This window comes from Haematobia irritans, chromosome 5 (genome assembly GCF_050003625.1).
Source record: "Haematobia irritans isolate KBUSLIRL chromosome 5, ASM5000362v1, whole genome shotgun sequence".
Classification (NCBI taxonomy): Eukaryota; Metazoa; Arthropoda; class Insecta; order Diptera; family Muscidae; genus Haematobia; species Haematobia irritans.
Window position 1 is genome coordinate 5,158,748 of NC_134401.1, and position 21,749 is coordinate 5,180,496.

The window sequence follows — 21,749 nt, forward strand, 5'->3', positions numbered from 1 at the left end:
AAAACAAAAATACAATCGAAATTCAAGTGGATTTAATAAAATCCCTCTCTATGGCGGTAGTAACACTTGCAATAAAAGCAAAGGTTAATTTTTTATTATAAGATGCGAAATACGTTGCTTCAAATTCAAAAAATGTTGGCAGGGAAAGCAAAGATATTGAAGTAATATTAGAAAGCAATTTTGAGCTTACACTGAAAAAACAGTGAACCCACCAGGAAGAAAACTTTCGGTTAATTTTAGAAAATTTTGAATATTTGTAGAAAATTTTAACTAAACAGTATTACAAACGTTGGCATCACGCCGATGTCATAAAAATAAGTAAATATTTTTCGACAAATTCAAGAAAATTTATTAGACATAACTAAGTTTTTTCACTTGTTAAAGAAAATTTAGTAGTTGGAAGGAAAAACTTGGAGTTCAAAATTGCAAGAATGTCTTTAGTGACATACAAAGTTCATGATAGTCGCATTTTTGGTAAAATTTACAAATTTAAAGAAATTCTGAACTATTTTGTGGAAGACACGAATTTAGTTAATCTTTATGCTTCATTTGAGTATATTTTTTTCCTCGGTTTTAGTTAATTTAACTAACGTACACAAAAAATTATTAGAGTAAAGGAATCTTTCTCCAAACATAATAATTCCATGAACTAAAATAAAGTTAAATTGGCTTTAGTGAAATAGAGAGTTCACTTTTTTTGAGTGTACAAATTTGGGAGATGTTAAATATTATCTTGGTGTCAAAATTGAGAGAGGTGATGATTTAGAAGACAGCATAATTTCGAAAATACCGTTAGATATCGGATATTGTAAACTCGACAGAAAGAAATTTAAGGCAATGAAAAATAATAAAATGTATCAAGGATCTATTGGAAGCTTAATATATTTATAAGTTATTAGCAGACCAGATATTACACGCGTCAGTATCTATTCTGAGCCAACATGTGAGCCAACCGATGGAAGAAGATTGAACAGAAGTAAAAAGATTGCTAAGGCATCCTAAAGTTTCTAGAAATTTGAAACTTAAACTTGGAAACAATGAAGACCTTAATCAAGGCTTAATAGGTTTTTTTTTTTTTGGAAGCACAAAATCTCGTTGATAGAAAATCTTTAAGCGGTTACGTTTTCAAGTTCAATGGCAGGTGTGTATGCTGGTCTTTCATTCGTATTTTAAGGACATGAAATCTTTGGCCTTATGGCAATGTTTTTTTTCAGTGTAATAATTCTTATAATACATAATCGATTCTATCCCCTTAATTTCAAATTTTGATAACCCTTCCAGATACTTTTTGTTTAATTTTCATTGAAATCTTATTAAATTGATATCATCCAATTTTTCCAATATTGTTTCCTTATCTTTGAAATTAACAGTAGGCACATATTATATTTTGTATTTTGTTTTTAATATTATTAAATTCTATCCACCATATCCATACGCAACGATTTTTGTTTACAATAGTGAATTAAACACGTACATAAGTACATGGTACTTCAAACATAATCGATATTTTACTTTTGGAGAACCTTGACGCATTTCGTTTTCTTTAATCGGTCAATTAATTGCCAAATTCAAAAGTTTATCATGCGGTAACCAACTCTCAACGCTCTTAACTTAAAAACATAACAAAGTCAGGAAAACAAACAAATAAACAAACAAAATTATATATCAAAACCAACAAGAGTAGAATTTAATACGACTTATAAATTTCCAACACGTATCATAGTGTATAGATGTAATCGCATTATAAAATCCTATCAGTGATTAGTTGAGGTGATAATAGTGAGAGCATTCGCATTTGAAAATGAATGCCAGACATGCAATCAAAGTGGCGAAATTACATTACAATATCATGATAGGAGATGATATAAAGGACAACTATAGAGTATGTACAATGAAAAAAATATTGTGGTGAGGCCAAAGATTGCATGTCCTTAAAATACGAATGCAAATTTTGCTTAGCGTAGAAATTGAATTTCTCTAATATTAAGATTTTTTTCCTTGTCCAAATGTCGATAAACTTGTAAAGAAGTCATGTTGTCGTTATAGTTAAGTGATTTAACTTAAAAATGGATATAATAACATGAAAGAAAAAAATTTTTTTTGGCCTAAGGGCAACTTCCAGAAAAATTCTTTAAAATTAATGAAATTGTCTTTAAATTTGTTGTCCTTTTGCATCTTGACTACAAAGCTAAAAATCGTTCCAAAATAGGACACTTTGTTTTAAAGACGTTTTTTACTTGAAACGTAGCATAATTTATACTGGAAGTCGAGCCTGAATTTTGAAAATAAAGGTGTCGTTAACTTGTTTTTAAAGGACTTTGATAGCATATGAAGAAAAAAAGCTGAAAAAATGAAAAATTAAAATTCGGTTCCTAGAATAAAGTACACAAAATCCAAATTTAAAAGAGAATTGTGTCTTAAAAGTATCCTTTCGTGAATTCTCCGCTTCTTTGGCTCGGAATCAATACCAAAATTGTTAAAGTAAAGACAAAATCATGATTTTTTTCAGTATATTTATGCTTTTTTTTTCAGTGTATACCAAGACCTCGCTTTGCGTTGCAGATACGTTCCAAAACAACAGGACGCAAACCGAAACGACGCAAAGTGAATTTTGAGTTTATATGGCAAACCATGAAAGATTGGAGACAGATGGCAACGCAACCTCGAAAATCCACCGACGCAAAGTGAAAACTAGTACTAATTCAGCAGCGACGCAGCTTCGAAACAACGCAAAACGAAACGACGCAAAGCGAGGTCTATGTGTACATGCTTTTTTTCAGTGCATTTATTATAATATTATGTTTTTCTTGTGCAGAAGGAAAGTGAAAGAATCCGGGTTTATCCAACTCCAAATTGAAATAATGTATAGAAAGTTTATAAGGTTAGAAGTACCCAGCAAAAGAGCGTCGCCAAAAAAGTAGTGAAAATGTTTTTTTGATGCGCAAGTGGTGCAAAATTGGCGCAGAAGCGATGAATTTAACATGGGATTGCATAGAGCGGATGTCCACCATTTCAATAGCCGTTGCACTGAATATGCACCACTTCTTTAGATGTGATCTGAAGTCAGTGTCTTGGATGTGAATTAAAAAATTTTGTGGTATTTTGACAAATAATTAATTTTTATAATTTTTTATGATTTTTAATGCAATCTAATGCTTGTCTGAAACCCTTGACCTCAAATATTTTCAAAATTTCGCAAGTTTTCTAGAATGAATTTAAAAATTTTTTCGACAAGATTTAAATAATTTATACCATTTTATTAATCCTTATCCTTTGAGTTATAAAAAATTGAATTAAAAGAACTTCCTGAGTAGTTAAAATAAAGCATATTAAAGAATATTAAAGAATAAATTTAAAGTTGTGCCTTTGCTGGGTAGATTTGCCTGTTTTGCATACACAGACGAAAAAGACTGTTTTTCATATGTTTGGGTGTAAACATTATATGTTTGTAACCCAAATTTTTTAACACAATATTTTTAAGTGCAAGCATATAATATTCATAAACTAGCATAACATGTTTGGGACATATATGTTAATATGTTAGAACATATTATGTTTGGGACATAAAATGTTTGTAAATATAATAATTCTTTCAATTTAGCTTTAGTTTAACAACGAATTTTAATAATTCTTTTAATAATTAATTTCAAATGAAATTTTACAAATTATTGACGGGGACATTTTCCATCAAATTTTCATTAGAATCTTTTCCAACCCCTTTTTACGTTGACAATAATAAGTTTGTTTTCATCGGTATTTTAATTGCAAGTATTGCTATAATCATCACTATTACAACTCCATCTGCAAATACTAGCGAGATACAAATGATCCAGTTTGCGGTAGTAACATAAAACAAACCTATTATCGATTACTGTGATTGCCAAACCGCATTATCGATAACCTATGTTTCGCATTGTTTATATCGTTAATTATGGCGGGTGATGGCAGAGACACCATAGCAAACTAACTGTTGCTCTCATAAAAGCTCTCTTCTATTCATCTCTGTTTTTGTTTTCATTTTCTACCGGCATTATATTTCGTCCATCGCTCTCAGCATCGGCTGTAGAATGTGAAATGTGTTTCAAGTGTATTTGTTCAATGTTCAATTGTGTGTAAAAATGTATAATTTGTATAGTTGTTATTTGTATTTAATTAATTATTTAGTGATCCAGAAACAACAAAAAGTGTGACTAAGACCTAAAACGAAGCGAAAAAAAAGTCTTTGATGTTTCATTTATCATTACATTTGTCATGCATTACTCTGCAACAAAGTTTCACAGTTACACTATATCAAGAAATTTTCTAAAAACTTTATGACTATTACAAAGTTATAGGCAAACATTTTAAATTAAACTCGGTTTTATATGAGGTCATAAAATGAACTAAACTAACAGGTAAGAAAGCAAAAATGCTATATGCACAGTAAATCCATTGAAACAAACGATCAAAAAGCGTCTTTTATAACCGTTATAAACCTTTTTGTTATACGTCTATATATCTTGCGTCTATATCATATTTCATAGTCCATTAGTCTTCCGTAGAGGTTAAGATTTCCGGAAACTTAAACTCATGTGTGGAATCCCAGAGATAATAGTTCCAAATTAAGGTGAAAGAATTATCGGATTAATGTGAGTAAATCGTTTGTGTTCGTGAGTGTTCCAATAGATTTTAGCTTTGCATATAGGGGTCATGGTTTCTCTACCATTCTCAATAAAATAGAAAAAGCTTTCAGTGATTCCTTAAAATAAAGCAGATGACAATTCTAATGGTGTTTTCATTTCTGAAAAAAAGTGCTTTGCCTTCATTTTGTATGTATGCGCATTTTTAAAATGTTGCCAGCATTTTCAGCGGACAGAAAGAATTCAAAGGATCAAACAGGGCAATCGCAGCACTCTTGTTTGTCGGCAGTGCTGAAAATGCCCGCACTTTGCCTCTATGCGTGGCAATATATTCACAACAGAATTCGAAGCCTTTTCGCACTTTTTCTTAGAAAAGAACCTAAAAAGTTAATTTTCCGGGCAAAATACAAAACAAGTGCGAATTTTTACAAGAAAAGAAAACACCATACATTTTTAAAAACACCGTCAGCGAGTACATTAAGGTTGAGTTACATATCATGCGTTAATCCGTGCGTTGATGGAAGGGTTGCTATTTTTTATTTTGAAGCACTCTAACAAAACTGTTGCTTTCAAAGAGAAAATTCAACTCTTCAATCAACGGACACATTAACGCATGGTATGTAACTCAACCTTAAACCACTGTTCTAACATCGTCGGGAAATGTTGGAAAAACTTAATCAAAAAGTAAAACAGACACAAAGTCTGACAGGGCAAACCGTCTACGCTAACGGAAGCATTAATGCTAAATTTGAAACACTGATCCACTGCAGTTAAGCAGATGAAAGATGTTTTTAAACATGATTGAAAAATTGGTTTTTGGGCCAATGGGCTACTCAGCGCTTCGCACTCAGCATATACTGATAGTTCATACCAAATTTCAACCTATATTATATATAAAAGTGGTCCGATTTTGTAGTATCATCCAACCTACATCAATAACAAATACTTGTGCCATGTTTCAAGTCGATAGCTTGTTTCGTTCGGAAGCCAGCGTGATTTCAACGGGCGGACGGACGAACATTGCGATGTTTCACAAACGGAATGACAAAGTTAGTATACACCCATCCAATGGTGGAGAGGTGCCAATATTCCTATCCAGATTTTGTGGAATTCTTGAAATTGGACGAATTTATTTGCTAATTGGTGAGACAAAAATATATTTCGTGATAGAACCCAAACATATTTTTATACCCTAAACCGCATAGTGGTCAGGGTATAATAACTTTGATATGCCAAAAAATGTGCCTACCAGATATATTGATTTTAGACCCCATAAAATATATACCGATCGACTCAGAATCATCTCCTGAGTCGATCTAGCACTTGGTGTCCGTCCATCTGTCCATGTATTTGTTGTTCACAGGGTTCCGATTGCAGTTATTAAACGATTTTGATGAAATTTTTCACATATAGTTAGTACTATAGAGGACTGGGTCTAGCCAACTTTGAGTAAAGTCAGCTAATAAATAAGGTTACTATGGCCAAATTTGGGAAAATCGGGCTATTCATATATGTGGGAGCTATATCTAAATGTAGATATAATTTAATTCCCTCGTATACTTTTTAATTACAACTCACGAAATTGAAATTGAAGAAAAAATTAACTAAAAGTAAAGAAGAAAATCAAAAATTTTCTTTTGCTTTAGTTCATATACGAAATTGTCGTGAATAAAATATGAAATAACTCTCGTGAATGTGCATGAATGGGACTGAAACAAATATGTCGTGCGTGGGCGTGCGTGAGAAATAAAATCGGTTCGTGAATAAAATTTCTGCAAAATCACGCTCTCGAAAAAAATCAAGATTTAATTTTTACTCGTATATTAACTGAAATTAATTTAGCTGTCGAACTATATTTTATTCATGAATTTTGTTACTTTTGCTCATTCCCGTTTGGAAAATGTCGTGAGTCTCGTGAATTTGTCATGAGTCACTTGAATTGTCGTGAATAGTGCGTGAGTCTTTAAAAGTAGTTCGTGCGTGAGTACTGGTATTCATTTCGTGAATGTGCATGAGTGTGAGTGGCTACCACACGTATCGTGCGTGAATTAACCATTTTGCTTCGTGAATGTGCGTGATTGTGATTGAAATTTCACTCACGCCCACACCTCTACTTTATACCCACGTTTCGTTCAAAAAATGTTTGAGACATACTTAAATAAGGAAAATTATCATTGGGCTGTGGAAAATTTCGAAAAATAAATAATAAAATTTAACTACACCCAAATAATTGTTTGCAATAAAAATAAGTTAAATTTAGCGTGAGTTTAACTACGGGATTTTTTTTCGGTGTATGTAAAAACTTGTTTCGCCCAAAATCCTGAAAGTTATCATTAGCAATAAAAATAAGTTAACTTTAGCGTGAGTTTAACTACGGGTTTTTTTCGGTGTATGTAAAAACTTGTTTCGCCCAAAATCCTGAAAGTTATCATTAGCAAAAGTTGTCATTATCAGCTGAAATTTAAATGAGCCAAATTCTTCCTGGTTTATTAACTTCGTATTTACACGCATATTGTCTATGATAGATGAAGGTAGTTGTTATATAGTACAATGTATTATATACAGGCCCTAGTTGTAGAATGCTCAAACCGACCAATAATAAATTGTGATAATGCTATTGTTCAGTATATAATAATCCCATGTACACAACTATTAAGTCATAACATTTTGTAACTACTACTCTTGAAAATAATAGGTGTGTTTTAGGTGCATAACTAGCGCTAAAAACACAAATACTCGTATATATGAAATGAAGATTCAATCATATTTTTACAATAAACAATTATCCATTATTATTACAACAATTATCCATATTACTATGTAATTCATTTATTAATTTTAATTCCGTTTTTTTGTACTTATTATTATACTATATGGCGTTAATTACCATTTAACTGCCCTTCCCTACCTTTAACAGATGTAAATGCTCATAAAAATTATAAAATGCATTAGAAACTGGTTTTATTTCAATTGCTTACTTAAACTTGAAATTTTTCACAGGAATAAATAAATTTGTTAATTATCAGACGAGGTTTTTTGAAGTGATAGCAACCTGAAGTTGATTGCAATACATATCTGTATAGCTTTCATAATAACCTATGTGTAGTTCTTCCCTTTTATATTTACTACTGAAGTCCTTAATAATCTACTCTTATATCAACTGATCTTTTAGCTTTATGAGCATGCTCAAAATACATTTTTCACTAACAATTTGTGCCTGAAATATAAAAATAGGGACTGGTTTGGTCGTAGTAAGCTTAGAAATTAATGAGAGAATACTAATTATACATGTTTAGCTTTCTTTGAAAAAAAAATACATGTGATCTAATCAGTAAATAGTTGTCATAGATCGTGGTGAATAAAGATTGTTACCATCCTCATTACAATTTCAAATGATCTCACATTTTTTTTAATGACACACACTCTAAAGGTATGGTCACACTGGGCAAATATTTGCCCAAAATGAGTGTCAAAATTTTCCACGATACTTTCGAAATACATATATGGATACCATTTTTGGAAAATACTCTTATCGTGATCCGAAATGGGCTAAAAGGTTTGATACTCCTTTTGGGGCAAATATTTGCCTAGTGTGAGGATACCCTAAGACTTAATAGCTACACGTGTTTGTACTGACGAAAAGGTAAAATCCCCCGATCCATAATATCATCATCACCATCATGTGATTGATATGGATTAAAGGGCTTTGATGGTTACATCAAATTCCCCTTTTACACTGCAATAGCCATTATTTAAATATTTTATGAGGATCTCCATTAGCGATTACTTATTAGTATTTAATACCATTTGACAGGCTATGAATGGAATCATATAACAATACATGTACAAGGCCCTTGACCAACCAATGGATTGGATCTAATCACTGATTGATTAACATCTAGTGATAACATTGTCGTGCCCCATAAAATAGTCATATTAACTGATTACGGCCAAGTGAAGGTGCGAAATTGAATCACCAATAACAACTAATATCGAAAACGATCAATATTGGAAGTAGAAGTAGAGTTATTGAAAATGTCAATAATAATCAAGTTTATTGATATCGATTTGATATGGGCCCCAAAACCACATTTATGTGGGATATTTTGATTGATCCTAAAGCATTTGTCGAAAAGAATTCCAAGAATTGGTGGTGAAAATCTAAGCTAGAAAAGGTTGAAATAAAAATTAAGATTTATAAAAAATGCGATATTGTAGAATTTTTTTTTAAGAATTTAGATTTAATGATATTTAGAACCGTCACATTAATAATCGCAAGGATAATTATTATCTCAAATTGCAAGTTAAAAATATATGTTAAATATATAAATTTTTTAAACCTATGCTTTTGATTAAAGAATTATTTGCCAAAAAATATATATGTATTACTTTTATTATTTTTCAAAACTCTCTAGATTATCGTTTTATCAATTGAAACCTATATTGGTATATTGGCAATCAAGCTTGAATAACAGCTCAGCTAACAAAATTTACTAATTCAGCAACCAGTGAGTGGAGTTGGATGTACTATATACAAAGTATTTACTCATCCTGTATTTTCGTATTTCTCAGTTAATATTCAAATTATTTATTTATTAATTTTACTTTTTTCATATCAGAAAAGTACAATAGGAATATCTTTGACCTCAGTTTTCGATTGATGCCAACGAATTATTTAATGTGACAATGACAGTTACACTTGACTGGTGATAGCAATCGAATGTGAGAATGTGAAAATTTATTTGAACTTTCTCTTCCATAGTGTATTTAATCTTTTATGCACCTTATTTAATAAATTAAGCTTCAATTGAATTTACAATCTATTAGACTACTGGAGGATTTATAAAAAAGAAATGTGGATAACGAGAATATCATCCAACAGAATATTATTGGTCAATTGTCCCAAATGTACTGATTGTACACTTGCGAAAAGGGCAGATGGTGAATTTGTCTCGGCGAGATAACAATGGACTGAATGCCTGGAGTAACAGGTTGTCCCTATAGGTTAACCATAATTTAACCTTCGTGACGGAAAATTTCAGAGAAAATATATATACACAATTGTAAAAAGCAATTGTGATGATGTGAAAAATGCCCTCCCTACACCTTCAAAAAAATCGCTTCTGTTACATATACCCCAAACACATTTTGCTTCAAGCATATATATTTTCAGGATTGGTCCAAACAAAATATTATTTGTATTATTCAAACACATTTCTAAGCACATATATGTTTATAGTCTATTTCTAAATTAATATATGTTTGCATCTAAGCATATTATATTAGCAAACAGTTTATGTCCCAAACATAAAATGTTGTAAAATGTATGTCCCACACATGTTATGCTAGTTTATGAACATTATATGATTTCACTTAAAAATATTGTGTTAAAAAATTTGAGTTCCAAACATGCAATTTTTACACCGAAACATATGAAAAACAGTCTTTTTTGTCCGTGTAGCGGTATAAAGATATTGGACTTGGAAACCCAGAGGGAATCTATCTATGTGTCCTAATCCATCCACTGTACAGCTATTCATCTGTTCTAATCTAACTTATATGAAGATATTGAATGAAATGCTTTTTATTTAAATGGTTTATCTCTCATTGATATATTTCCCCGCATTGACGATTTGTTTATAAATTACTTTTTCCCAAATCAGTCATAAGGAATATGAAATGAATATCTTAAAGTTAGTTAATTTAAATGGCAATAATTTTTATAACCATGAATGCTATTTAATTTACAACTCCACTTCCAAACTCTTGTTGGCAACAAACAACTGATATATATCTTATAGATTAGCAGCATTAAATTATCATCGAATGAAATGAAGTATACAAATAAATATGAAAAATTAAAAATTCATTTCTAATAAACTGATAAAGTTGAGAGATGGAAATATTGATTAAGAAAGAACCATAATTTAAAACGCTAGGAAATATTTCGAAATATGAAAATCGCAGTGCGTGGCATATGTAATATAATGATATACATATATAATATATTATATATTATATAAATGTACCAAGAATGGTTTATTGATTTCAGACATATGTATGTATGTATTTTTGAGTTAAATATAGAATTATTTATCTGTTCTTCTTGGTTTTTTACATTTTAGAGATTGCTCTTCTCTATCAAAATCTTCATACCTCTACTGGAAAAGCTCAACTGGAATTTGTATAAACGTTAACTACACGCAAAAAAATAATTCTTTCCTCCCAAACGACATTTTAGACAAACAAAGTTCGTTTCTCATTTGCTTTTCGCTGTAAGGAAGTGTATTTGGAAGAAAAGTATATACTTTTTGTGATAAACGTTTATTCTTTTCCAGGATGTAAAAACAATTTCATAAAGACAAACTAAAAAAAACATTGTTTTCTTGCTAATTGATTTTCCCTCACATCTTTCTCACACACACGAGGTTTTTTAGTTCTTAACACTTTTTCCTGTAATACCAACAATGTAGAAGAAATTATACGATTTTATAAATTTTAAAATTTTTTTTTAACTTTCGCCTGGACGGAGAATCGAACCGCGGACCATGCACTTTGTAAGCCAACACACTAACCACTGAGCTATGTACCTGTTATGGTCATCAATAGATAATTATCCATATAAGTTATATTTATATAGCATAGCTTGCAGCGCCCACGAACCGAATAAACAAAGTTTATTTAACAGAAACAAACATTTAGTTTGGCACCGTGGAGCAGTGGTTGCTACGTCCGACTTGCACGCCAAGGGTCATGGGTTCGATCCCTGCTTCCACCAAAGTTTTTTTTTGTTTTTTTTTTTACATGTAATCCAGATATGTTCGGAAGATTCCAAAAAAAATGTTCAACATTACATCGTACTATATTAAATTTTGAACTGTAAAATGTGTGTTATTAAAGACCTAAAGTCAGAAAAGAACAGTGTTTGATATAAACGAAATGGACTGTGTTGTTGTTTCAAAAATAACTTTTTTTATTGAAAAAATAAAAATTTTTTAACAAACGAATTTTTTTGGTGATAAAAGTTTAAAATTTTCGAAGCAATTCAAAAAACTCTAACAAAAGAAAAACGTTTTCGGTACACGTTTTCCAAACGTTTTTTTTTCTTTGCGTGTACGCACCCATATAATAGAAATGATATAGATAGTGTAACTTTAGCATAAATCATTTACGTCGTTCCTATAAATTTTGGAATGACATTGAAAACAAAATAAATATTTTAAAAACCTGATTTTTTTACAATTCAAGAGACATCCCTACTATACTTAGCAACTTTTTGTACTTGTAGAATTGTTTTATTATCTTCTTGTGATTACACGATTTTTTGGCAATTATTTCTTCCACTTTAATGAAATATTCTTGTTTATAAGTTATCTTTTATGAATGATAGCAGAATTTCTAAATTGTACACCATCTATTATTGCCGCACAGTCATTTAAGTATTATCAATTTTTGAGTTTTAAAAAGATTTTAATGAAGCCACAAGATTACTATTTTAAAAATTTCAGAGAAATGTATTCAGATGCCCAAGATGAAGATGAAATTATTGCATAGACATTTATCAAATCCAGGATATATATTTCTACATCAGTTCTATACAATAGGATGTTAATAATCCTTATTACTCAAAAAGTAAAGATATCGGTCGGTATGAAAGCTATGCCAAAACAAGGACTGATGCCGTTCGGACTCAGTTTTTTCTTTCTAAAATGCTGGGAAAGCAAGGCGACAGATCACTTTATATGGAACCTATATTCAAAATGGAGGTTAAGCCTATTTTCGAACTTTAAATGCGTGCGGACAAATATTTCTGCCCGATTGTTTCATTATTGAAGACTAAAAACTTTAGATTCTTCTCGATTTCAAGGCATAATTAGTAAGGTAGTTTTAGTATTACAAAAACAAAAATGTCAGTCGCCATATTGAAACTTTGATTGTCAGTCAAATTTAAAATAGAGAAAATCTGGAAATGTATCGATCGAATGTGAGAATGTGAAAATTTATTTGAACTTTCTCTTCCATAGTGTATTTAATCTTTTATACACCTTATATAATAAATTAAGCTTCAATTGAATTTACAATCTTTTAGACTACTGGACGATTGATAAAAAGAAATGTGGATAACGAGAAAATTATCCAACAGAATATTATTGGTCAATTGTCCCAAATGTACTGATTGTACACTTGTGAAAAGGGCAGATGGTGAATTTGTCTCGGCGAGATAACAATGGACTGAATGCCTGGAGTAACAGGTTGTCCCTATAGGTGAACCATAATTTAACCTCCGTGATGGAAAATTTCAAAGAAAATATATTCACAATTGTGACGATGTGAAAAATGCCCTCCCTACACCCCCAAAAAAATCGCTTCTGTAACATATACCCCAAACACATTTTACTTCAAGCATATATATTTTCAGGATGGGTCCAAACAAAATATTGTTTGTATTATTCAAACACATTATGTTTCATCTTAGGGCATACACTGGTAAAAAGAAATTTTAATGAAATTTTCTTTGTGTTGATATATTTTTAAGGCGCCAATTGGTTACTTCCATTACTTTACTTGCAGTATACTCCCTAGGTCCCTCTTTCTAAGCACATATATGTTTATAGGCTATTTCTAAATTAATATATGTTTGCATCTAAGCATATTATATTTGCAAACAGTTTATGTCCCAAACATAATATGTTGTAACATATATGTCCCAAACAAGTTTATAAACAATATATGATTTCACTTAAAAATATTGTGTTAAAAAATTTGAGTTCCAAACATGTAATTTTTACACCCAAACATATGAAAAACAGTCTTTTTTTGTCCGTGTAGTTGTATAAAGTTATTGGACTTGTATGCTTCGAAATATGAGGAAATGTGTTACGGTTCGCAAGAATAATTGAAGTAATTATTACCATCAATTATGAGGACAATTTATTTCGATACTTTTCTGTCATAAATTTAAGGCAAATTGAAAATTTTTGGTATAAAATAATTTGATTTAAAATTTTTTTTGTTTTTATTTGTCAGAATTGTCAATGAAACATTGGCGTAGCAAGCAACATTTTCGTAGGGGGTAAAAGCTACAATGTGTGCCCATTGTGAAGATACCTCAAAAAGAGAAAAAATAAATTCTTATAGATGGGAAGAAACCAGAATATTTAATACAATGATATATAGTCATAGTTTGAAGATATACTGCATGGTATTTGGTAGAAGGAGATGACAAACCCATAAAAACCCTTTAGCTACGCCTATGCCATTAAGCAAATACCGACAATCAAAGTTCTGCTCAAATGAAAAAATTGTAATCGCCTTATAGCTTGAAACTACCTTCCTCGTAAATATATCTTGAATTATTTCTATAGTTGTCACTTCAATAACTATTTACAAAAAAACTGATCAAATTATTTGAAACACTGTTCGTGTCATGATTCAATTAACAGCTTTTATAATCTCTTTATAATTTTTTTTTTATTTTTTTCCTTGAAAAATAAATTGAATTCTTGAAAAATAATAATTGACATTTGATAGAAATAGGTATCTAATATTTACTTAAATCACACCTTTTCCAGATAACTTCTTGATTTATTCTTAATAGAAACTCAATAATCTAGCAATGTTTGCAATCAATTATCTAAGGAATTAGCTACTTATATATTTGTTACATACGCTGCGTGAAATATACACTCAACGATTAAATTTAACTGCAAACAAATATATTGTTTGCAATAAAAATAATTTAACTTTAGAGTTAGTTTAACTACGGAAATTTTTGTCGATGTCACAATCATCTCCTAAAACAATTCTGCTGAGAAAGGAAAAACATAAACTTTATACTAATATAATAAGCATAGTTAGCATAATACCCTGTCTCCGTATGTTGAACGAGAGTATTTCAAATGTTAAAAAATATTATTTGGGTTTCTCTGGCGACAGGCAAGTCACTTCATATTTTGTTGTCGAGTAGCAAACGAACATATACAATAAGTATCACGAAAAAAGTAAACACTATTTTGAAATTTGAATCAGTTCGCAGGCCAAAAATTTGAAAATACTCATTTTTGATAATCAATGTACTCTCATACAAACGATATGAACTTTCAAAAATAGAGAAACCCAAATTGATTCGAATTCGAGTGACTGCTTTTCAGTCGAATGGGTTTTCTTTCGACATACAGAAACAGGGTATAAGTGTCTAAAAATATATTATAGTTTTCCTGAACACGCAGAAGAAAATTTGTTTGGAAGTCCTTTATAGCCAAAGTGAAAGAAATTTAAAAATTTTAAAACCTCAAAATATTTTCCAAAAAATGTAACAACTCAAACCCTGTGCTATTGCTTGCAGTCTTATTTCTACGGGAGAGGAAAATAATTGTAATTATTTGAGATATAAAAAATGCTATGAAGTAGTAGTATGGAATTAACATTTTGCTTTGAAATAAATATTTTTTATACGAACAAAAGTTTTTAGATCTTTAATTGCAATCAAATATTTGTATAATTACTTTCTATTCCCCCCATTGAAATAATGCGAAACATTATAATCGCAATCAATATGAGTAATGGCAATAGGAACAATTTATGGTGGAATATATGGGTGTATAAAAACAAAAAATGCTAACACAATTTTGTACACATGACATAATTTAACCTTTCATACAAATAACAATACTAGCTCTGCTTTATTATTTAACATACTGTTATTAACAGAAAATACCTTGTATTGTTGACATTTAAATACACAGAAGTTATTTAATGGATGCCAGTTTTGTTTATTATACCACCTGCCCGAAATCATATCTCATAAATTTGGATAACATTTGTGATTAACTTTAAGATATTTACCCACATACAATTTTTATGGTAGTCGTCATAATAAAAACGAATGATTTATGGCTATATCAAAAAAAAAATGAAATTAGCATAATTATCACTTATAATTGTTAAATATAGATCAATTGGTTAAATCTATACATATTAGGGAAGGTTGGAATTAGTTATGCAGGAACTTTCAGACATCTGCCTAAATAAGGACGTAAGAGTTGTTAAATGAATATAAAAAAATACAATTAAATTTAAAAAAACTACTTAGGACATTAAAAATTATTTATAGCATCATATAGAATTCGTATTTAATTTTATTATATTGTTTTCTGTTTCTACACGCAAAGAAAAACACGTTTGGAAAACGGTTATCGCAAACTTTGTTCTCTTCAAACCTTTGTGACCAAAAATTTGTTTTGTTAAATAATTTTTATTTTTGCAGTAATAGAAAACATTTTTATTCCAAAATCACAGCCCATATCGTCATACCAAGCACTGTCCTAAATAAGAAACGTTTTGAGATTCAAGTTTAATATAGTATTATGCAAGCCGAACATACTTTCGAAATATGTAAAATAATAACCCATTCACATTTGTCTCGATATCTACTAAAAGTGGATTTGAAATCCATCTTTTATAAGACAAATGACAGTTGAAATCTAAGTTAAGTATGTATATATAACCGTGGCGATAGGCGAACATTTTTTCCGCGACCATCAAATAAAACAACCTTGTTGGCAAAAATTTCCTCTTTTCTTTTTTCCGATTGTTTTTGATGGTCAATATTGTATGATTTTTCTATATTTAATAAAGGTGTTGAATAAAAACATGTGATGTCTTCTTATTTGATGAGTTAAAAATAAAACAAGTACTCGTACATACGGCCGTAAGTTCGGCCAGGCCGAATCTTATGTACCCTCTACCATGGATTGCGCAGAAAATTCTACTAAAGACTGTCACCAACAGTCGAATTACTTGTGTTGCGGTAACACTTGCCGATGGCAAGGTACCTTAACACTTCTTAACACCGTCTTCTAAATTGGTATATAATAAACAGCCGATTAAATACGTATATAATTCACTTTGACAAAATTTTCTATAGAAATAAAATTTTTACAACATTTTCTATAGAAATAAAATCTTGACAAAATTTTCTATAAAAATAAAATTTTGACAAAATTTTCTATAGACATAAAATTTGACAAAATTTTCTATAGAAATAAAATTTCCATTTGTTTTGTTTTGTTATTGTTGGTTTTGTTCTTTAAGCATTGTTGTTGTCTTTTATTGCAGTTTAAAACCATACATTGACTAAACTACAAGTGTAGCTTAACCAACAGAGGAAAAGAATGTTTGTCAAATTTATTTGGGCAAAGCCCTATAGACTGCAAGATGGTTGGATGGACGCACGTTTCGGAATTACCACATTCCTCATCAGCATCCTCTACTTGCAGCAAAAAATTTTGATAAAATTTTCTATAGAAATAAAATTTTGATACAATTCTCTATAGAAATAAAATTTTGAAAAAAATTTTCTATAGAAAAAAAACTTTTGACACAATTTTCTATAGAAATAAAATTTTGACACAATTTTCTATAGAAATAAAATGTTGACAAAATTTTCTATAGAAATAAAATTTTGACAAAATTTTCTATAGAAATAAAATATTGACAAAACTTTCTAAAGTAATAAAATTTTCACAAAATTTTCTATAGAAATAAAATTTTGGTAGATTATTTTAGGCGATATGGACCAATTTTGGCATGGTTGTTAGCGGTCATATACTAGCGCAATGTACCAAATTTCAACCGAATCGAATGAATTTTGCACCTCCAAGGAGGTCAAATCTGGGGGCCGGTTTATATGGGGGCTATATATAATTTAGACCGATATGGACCAATTTGCGTGGTTGTTAGAGACCATATACTAACACCACGTACCAAATTTCAACCGGATCGGATGAATTTAGCTACTCCAAGAGGCTCCTCAAGCCAAATCTGGGGGTCGGTTTATATGGGGGCTATACGTAAAAGTGGTCCGATATGGCCTATTTGCAATACCATCCGACCTACATCAATAACAACTACTTATGCCAAGTTTCAAGTCGATAGCTGGTTTCGTTCGGAAGTTAGCGTGATTTCAACAGACGGACGGACGAACGGACATGCTTAGATCGACTCAGAATTTCACCACGACCCAGAATATATGTACTTTATGGGGTCTTAGACCAATATTTCGATGTGTTACAAACGGAATGACAAAGTTAATATATCCCCCATCCTATGGTGGAAGGTATTAAAAGAAATTCCACGTGGCCAAGCAACAGCAATCCCTAGTAGTGAGTTCAAAAATTTGATAAGCGATGGCAACGTTATGCCATTTTCCTTCAAGGAATTACAATAGATTTTAATATGGGGACACGCAGCTAGCCGCCACGGTATTCAGTCGAGGATTTTGGACTTCCCGTAAGAAATACGCGCTATGGTTAGGTTTTCACACTAAATTGGATTTTGGAAGTGTAATGTGAATAAGGTATACTAACTATTTATTTCTTATGTCAATTTTAAATACGACCCATCCTAAGATACCTCAAACAATGTCACATTTTTGTACAATTCTGACAAATTCATTGTTAATACTTGAATAAACAAACAATATCAATGTCTGATCTGACAAACGAAATTAATTAAAAAATAAACATCCATATTTCCTACAAGATAAATTATGGCTGCTAAATTTGGAAGCAAATATTTAAATTAAAACGAAATGGGCATCTTCCTGGTGAGGGAGTAATATGCTAAATAGTGATTATTGGAATGTTCTTAGAAACAGAATTTTTAAAAATATTTACCTGCATCATTATATAGACGAGAGACCATCAATCCACTGATATTTGTCATGTATTGGAATATTGAGTTAGGAATAGCCACAAATGAAGACAAGAGCTTACATTTGGCTTCGTGCAATGGATGTATTGGTATGTAGATATATTTAATATTACGGAATATTTAAATGGATTCATTTTTGTTATTTGTATGATATGTAAACATTCAGTTTGTTGGTAATTTTCCCTCTCGCTCTCTCTATTTGAAATTATGTCGTTTCTCATATCATTTTGATTACTCTCCTCTGGTCATAGATATTTGTGAATATCTATTCTCCTACACTCTAGCGGTCATTCAATAACATTTCTCTGAAAGAAAAAAAAAACGTTTTTGTTTGTAAGATCATATTATCAAAATTCATCTTGTATTTATTTTTATGATTTTTCCACAGATTACTCTACAAACAAAAAACCAACAACCACAAAAGCTGTCATCAGTCTACTCACCATCCAATCAACACTAAGCACAATAATAACGACTACAATCATTGGCATCAACACCCCCAATCGTAAACAGTAATACCATCGTCCATCACAGCAAACGAAGACTCATCATCAACGTTAAATGTAGAGTATAACTATTGCCGACAATGAACGATACTCGTATCTAAACGAATTACTACCATTCTATATCATCGTCGTTAACATGAGATAACTTCTCACACCTAGATAGTACTCAAAGCGCAACCAATATACACGAAGAGCAATGCGCAAATACATAAACGTCAAAGCGAAGCACAGCATTATCGTTTTGCGAAAAATTGAGAGTTAACTAGAAACCCACAAAAGCAGAGATCGTTAGCCTCTAAAGACTGGGTTGTTAACGTGATAAAATTGGCCCTACAAAGGGCCTTTTGTAGCAAAAAAGTTGATTTGCACAATAACGGTTTTCAAATAGATTAATAGCGTCTAGTGTACTAAAACATAAGTTAACCTATATGGTTTGGATTATCCAAAGAAGTGATAGTAAATTTTGTGTAAATGATTTATTACATATGTCTCTTAAAAAGAGAGTTGGGAATAAATATTTTTTAAACGATATTTTTTATTTAGTGCACAAACCAATTTTGTTTGTAAATAAAAACAGTTGCAAAATTACGAAAAGATATAAAATTTGCTACCACGTCATAATTTCAAGGTTACAACATTGACAATAATCCACATATTCTAATATATATTTAATTAACTTTTAATGCAAGTATATTGAAGTACACTCACAAAAAAGCATGCCCGGTTCCAAAGGTTTTGTCTTTTAAAGGGATACTTTTAAGATACAATTCTCTTTTAAATTTGAGTTTTGTGTACTTGACTCTAGGAAGCAAATTTTAATTTTTCGCTTTTTCAGCTTCTTTTCTTCATATGCTATCAAAATCCTTTAAAAACAAGTTAACGACAACTTTAATTTCCAAATTCAGACACTACTTCCAGTAGAAATTATGCTATGTTTCAAGTAAAAACGTCTTTAAAATAAAGTGTTGAAAAACATGACCTATTTTTGAACGATTTTTTGCTTTGTAGTCAAGATGCAAAACAAAATAACAAATTTAAAGACAATTTCATTAATTTTAAAGATTTTTTATGAATTATAATTCATAATAATTAATTATTATTATTATAATTATTAAAGTCAAGTTGACCTTGGCCCAAAATTTTTTTCTTTCATACGACTTAATTGAAAAGTTTAAAGTTTTAGACAATGAAAGAAACTTTATATTAGAGAAATACGTCTTCTAAACTAAGCAAAATTTGCATTCGTATTTTAAGGACATGGAATTTTTGGCTTCACGGCAATAGTTTTTTCAGTGTATAATCCATTTTGCACGTAAACGTTTAACATGCACGGTTGCCGCTCGAACCTTAAATAATCTACCAAAATTCGGAGGAAATTTTATTAAAAAAGTACAAAACAAAAAAAATTCTAGTTTGCAAAATTTTATTTCTTTGCAAAAATTTGTCAAAATTTTATATCTATAGAAATTTTGTCAAAATTTTATTTCTATAGAAAAATTTGTAAAAATTTTAATTATAAAAGATTTTATAAAAGTTATATTACTATAGAACATTTTGTCAAAATTGCATTTCTATAGGAAATTTTGTCAAAATTGCATTTCTATAGAAAATGTTGTCAACATTTTATTTCTATAGAAAACTTTGTTATTTTTTTTATATAGAGTATTTTATTAACATTTTATTCCTATAGAAAAATTTGTGCAAATTTTATTTGTATAGAAGATTTTATTAAAATTTTATTTCCATAGAAAAATTTGTGAATTTTTGTTTCTATAGGAAATTTTGTCAAAATTTCGTTTCTATAAAAATTTTTGTCAAAATTTTATTTTTATGGAAAATTTTGTCAAAATTATATTTCTATAGAAAATTTTGTCCAAATTTTATTTCTATAGGACATTTTGTCCACATTTTATTACTATAGAAAAATTTGTGCAAATTTTATTTGTATAGAAGATTTTATTAAAATTTTATTTCCATAGAAACATTTGTGAATTTTTGTTTCTATAGGAAATTTTGTCAAAATTTCGTTTCTATAAAAATTTTTGTCCAAATTTTATTTCTATAGAAAATTTTGTCAAAATTTTATTTCTATAGAAAACTTTGTGAATTTTTTTTATATAGAGTATTTTATTAAAATTTTATTCATATAGAAAAATTTGTGCAAATTGTATTTATATAGAAGATTTTATTAAAATTTTATTTCTATAGAAAATTTTGTCAAAATTTTATTTCTATAGAAAATCTTGTCAAAATTTTATTTCTATGGAAAATGTTGTCAAAATTTTATTTCTATAGAAAAAATTTTTTTATATAGAGTATTCTATAATTTTTTTTTCAAAATTTTAGTTCTATAGAAAATGTTGTTAAAATTTTATTTCTTTAGAAATTTTGTCAATTTTTTTTTTTATAGAAAACTTTGTGAACATTTTATTTATATAGAAGATTTTATCAAAATTATACTTCTATAAAAAATGTTGTCAAAATTGTATTTCTATAGAAAATGTATGAAGTATGTCTTAGTTGAAGAGGAATGTTTTGCAAAATCAACCAAAACATCAAGAATTCTATCGAACTACTAACCAGTAAAAATTCGTTACATGTCGATTTTAGTCATTATAAAATGTCGATGAGTCGATTTTACTCGATTTTTAAAAATAATCAAAAGCCTAATAAGTTTTGAAAATGAAAAAATTCGACTTTTTTGACAAAAAAATTCAATTTTCGACTTTTTTATCCCGAATATCATATTCATTAATATTAACAATAGAAAATTTTCGATACATGTGACAATTGTAGACCAAACAGCCCATCAAAGATATTTCAGCGGTGATTTATCTTCTCAGTTATATGGTTCACATATTCTCGTAGGAGGTTTTCACATTAAACCAAGCCCCTTTCATTCGATATACAG

General features: G+C 29.7%; 1 protein-coding gene and 1 long non-coding RNA gene across 3 annotated transcripts in view; one reads left to right on the plus strand and one right to left on the minus strand.

The window, feature by feature from the left end:
• Positions 1-4,167: 4,167 nt before the first annotated feature.
• Picot (putative inorganic phosphate cotransporter protein picot) overlaps positions 4,168-21,749 on the plus strand; it is a 55,087-nt gene continuing 37,505 nt past the window's right edge. Inside the window, exons 1-2 of one of the 2 annotated variants that reach the window (XM_075310309.1) lie at positions 4,168-4,394; positions 18,721-18,895. The gene's annotated coding sequence lies outside the window, so the exon portion shown is untranslated. Of the gene's footprint in view, positions 4,395-18,720; positions 18,896-21,749 lie in introns of those variants that run through there. The other variant, XM_075310310.1, reaches the window with a different exon arrangement.
• LOC142238622 (uncharacterized) lies at positions 18,105-19,027 on the minus strand. Its single transcript, XR_012722775.1, has 3 exons — positions 18,776-19,027; positions 18,296-18,637; positions 18,105-18,241 (listed from the first exon to the last, which is right to left on the minus strand). It is a non-coding gene; the product is annotated as an uncharacterized LOC142238622 (long non-coding RNA).